This window comes from Aptenodytes forsteri, unplaced genomic scaffold (assembly GCF_000699145.1).
Source record: "Aptenodytes forsteri isolate BGI_AS27 unplaced genomic scaffold, ASM69914v1 Scaffold231, whole genome shotgun sequence".
Classification (NCBI taxonomy): Eukaryota; Metazoa; Chordata; class Aves; order Sphenisciformes; family Spheniscidae; genus Aptenodytes; species Aptenodytes forsteri.
The window spans coordinates 4760151-4763165 of NW_008796046.1; positions in this window are offsets into that span (position 1 = coordinate 4760151).

The following is a 3015-nucleotide window of genomic DNA, read 5'->3' on the forward strand; positions in this document are numbered from 1 at the left end:
AAAATGATCAGGGGATGGAACACCTCTCCTATGAAGAAAGGCTGAGAGAGTTGGGGTTGTTCAGCCTAGAGAAGAGAAGGCTTCGGGGAGACCTTATTGCAGCTTATCAGTACTTCAAGGGGGCTTATAAGAAAGATGGGGACAGACTTTTTAGCAGGGCCTGTTGTGACAGGACAAGGGGGAATGGCGTTAAACTAAAGGGGGGTAGATTTAGACTAGATAGAAGGAAGAAACGTTTTACGCTGAGGGTGATGAAACCCTGGCCCAGGTTGCCCAGAGAGGTGGTGGATGCCCCATCCCTGGAAACCTTCAAGGTCAGGTTGGAGGGGTCTCTGAGCAACCTGATCTAGTTGAAGATGTCCCTGCTCATTACAGAGGGATTTGAACTAGATGACCTTTAGAGGTCCTTTCCAACCCAAACCATTCTATGATTCTATGATTCTATGTATCAGGTTTTAGCACATTTTACCAGTAAAATTGAAATTCTTTTTAAGAGGAAACATTGGTTATCCCATATTGGAAAAGACTGCAAATCAAAGCAAAGTTCCTTGTCCTGATTAATCCTGCAGGCTTGCAATGGTGCTAGGAATGGACAACAGACCTTCCAACCCAACCCAACCCTACCGTCATCTCTGCCTCCCAGAAAGGGCCAAGCTTCAGAAGAGTTTTTCCCCTAAAGCCACACAACATTTTGCACACAAAAATCACATTTGACAATACTCATAAAATTTGAAATTACAGATTTACACATAGCATATGGCATTATAAAGTATTTGCAAAAATGAGCGATCAATAAATGCAATTTTCGGACAACTAGAAAATCCTGAGGTTTTCACTTCGCCTGTGTGGCATTGGTGTGCACTACCTAAGAGAAAAGGGACAAGAAGGCATTATTAGCAGAGCACACTGTTCCTCTAGATTTTGAAAGGGGAGAGTCAAGTGCCCAGATACTGAGTGGAGGCACACCTAGTCGAAGAAAGAATGCCAAAGAAGGCGTAGAATCCAAAATGTCATCTTTGTATTATGTAGTAGCTCTAAGGCAAAAGCAGATGTCCCTGAAGCAGCAAGTTAGCGTCTATGGATCCTGTCCTTAGGTACCCCATCTTCTTCATTAACACTGTAGAGAATTTAAGCTACCTTGGACACATGTCTTTCTAACATGCAACAAGACTTCAGTGCTTAGATCTCCTTGTAAATCTGGGGTAAAATGTTTGGCTTAATGTTACACAAGAAAATTGAGGAAAGGCAAAGCCTTGGAACAAATGATGAAGAATCATCATCTGAATGGGTAGCTGTGTATTGCCAAATTGTTGGACCAGCTCTTCTTTTTCCACAGATTATTTCAGAAGATGGGCAATAGTCGATAAAGTTCCACAGTCAGCTGTGTTAGAATATATAATCTGTTTCTTTTTTTTCCTTGTTACAATTTAGAAAGGAGAACTGAAAGGTTATTGGGAATTGTTTTGGAAATTTCAGTTATTTATAAACCACCAGTGTAAGGAATCTGGATTTATTATGGAAATCTAGGTTGGTTTGTTCCTACCCAGAACAAAGCCCTATTTAATGTCCAGGAAAATTCAGCTTGAGACTTGGAACCCTTGTAAACTGTTTATTCAAAAAATGTTTATTCACAAAGACATGTTGTATGCCCATGAATGCCTACCAGTGCAAAAGCCTAATTCCAAAAAAGGAAAAAATGATTTTCTGGCAAAAAAATTGCTTACATTTGAAAAGCATAATGAAAAAGATATCTTGCAGTGAGTAAATACAGTAGGTTTCCAAGACAGCAGCATGCCTAATGTTTTTCAAGAATTAGTTTTGTTTTATTTAACTGAAGTAGAATTTTATGAAATTAAATTCAATAGAATCATGGAGAACAATAACGGTATACACACAACCTCATCATCCAAAGACTTGTCTTCTCCTAGCTGTCTCATTTTAAGAAATAGCTGTCTGGGATTGCAAGGAACCAAAGCAGTTCAGTGAAGAAATGTAATCTTTACTCAGTCGACTAAATTTGAAAAAAAGATCTAGAAGACCTGATTGGAGTGTTAAAGATGACACAGACAAGAATTAAAAGGGATCATCTTATCCACTTTTTACAGTCTAGTAAACAAAATAATTTTGCATTATCTATCTGGACTTCTGTAAGACCTTTGACACGGTCCCCCACAACATCCTTCTCTCTAAACTGGAGAGGCATGGATTTGATGGATGGACTGTCCAGTACCACTGTGGTAAATTTACAGTAAATCAGAGGAAATAATTATTGAGAATATATATAAGAAATATACTGAGAATTTGGTCACCTTGGGGACTTGCTATTTAGACTGGTCAGAAACAAATGCTGCACATGGATTGAAAATGTGGGTAGCTGAAGAGGTGTGAACAAGATTTTTATATTTTATGCATTCACTAGATGAAATTTCGGGCACAGACTGACTCCTAAGGGATTCAAGAAGAGTGTCTTCTTTCATGAATACTCCTACTCCTTTCTTCTGCTCCTTGTGTTCCTCAATGAGTCTTCACAGACAGATAAGAACCAGCTGCCACTGCCAAAAGCTGGTATCCCAGTTGCAGTCGTTTATAATAACATGATTCAGGTCTAGCTAGGTGCAGTACCAAATGTCTGAGCTACATGCTCAGATTTGGATATTTTTTAAAATGTGCTTCTGCCTTTGAGGTTCCATATGCAGCAGAGCTGAACCACCTCAGGTTTGTTTGCACATTACAGGGTACGTATACCTCTGAAAAGCTGTTAAAATTGTGCCACGCGTATCCCTTTCCATGCCAGAGTCTCTGCTAAAAAAAATTTTCAGAATATACTTCTAGCTCTTAACAGCAATTGAGCAGGGTTTAATAGTACAGCCTCTCTTCCTTTCCTGCATGTCCTGGTTTCGGCAGGGATAGAGTTAATTTCCTTCCTAGTAGCTGGTACAGTGTTTTGGATTTAGGATGAGAACAAAGTTGATAACGTACCGATGTTTTAGTTGTTGCTAGGTAATGCTTACACTA